The following is a 770-nucleotide window of genomic DNA, read 5'->3' as shown; positions in this document are numbered from 1 at the left end:
GTGGTTTGCCCGTTGTAATGAACAGTTGCCACCTCGGGACTGGGTTGTGAAACAGAAGAGAAAGGGCGGAGAATTACAGAGAACAAATATGAATAGGTTACAGAAGAGCAAATAGACCTACCTGAGGACTAGTGGAAGATGTTGCCGGAAGAGGGCAATTGGGCTGATTCTAGGGGTTAATAGAGAAAAGTGTGTCAGGTCGGCTGGAGGGGCAAAGAACCCGGCTCATATGAAATCGGTTCCTGTTCACCCTGTATTCATTCCCACAGGTAACCATGGATAGACCAAGTCAATGTGGAAAAGGAAGTCTTAATATTCTAATGTTTTGATATGAAATTCTAATGATTAGACCCACTACTGAAGGCCTCTGATGCTGTCTGTTGTACCTGTTCTTTTGTAACCTACAGGAAATCTTCATGAAACAGCAGGCGAGTCCTTTTCTCTCCAAGTTTGACAATCTGGGTTCTGCCCCCCCCCCCATCTTTCCTTTAGCAAGCTGTGTAACTCAGAGAATAAGTCCCTCAGTTGACCTGAAGCCCAATGTTCCAATATCCAGTCCGTCTTACAAGGCTTTCTGATTAAATGAGATCTTTTACAACTTCATTTTAATTAAAGATGTATTTGCCGGGCGGTGGTGGCGCACACCTTTAGTCCCAGCACTTGGGAGGCAGAGGCAGGCAGATTTCTGAGTTCGAGGACAGCCTGGTCTACAGAGTGAGTTCCAGGACAGCCAGGACTATACAGAGAAACCCTGTCTCGAAAAACCAAAA

This window comes from Grammomys surdaster, unplaced genomic scaffold (genome assembly GCF_004785775.1).
Source record: "Grammomys surdaster isolate TR1022 unplaced genomic scaffold, NIH_TR_1.0 132, whole genome shotgun sequence".
Taxonomy (NCBI): Eukaryota; Metazoa; Chordata; class Mammalia; order Rodentia; family Muridae; genus Grammomys; species Grammomys surdaster.
Note: the sequence above shows the minus strand (reverse complement) of the source record.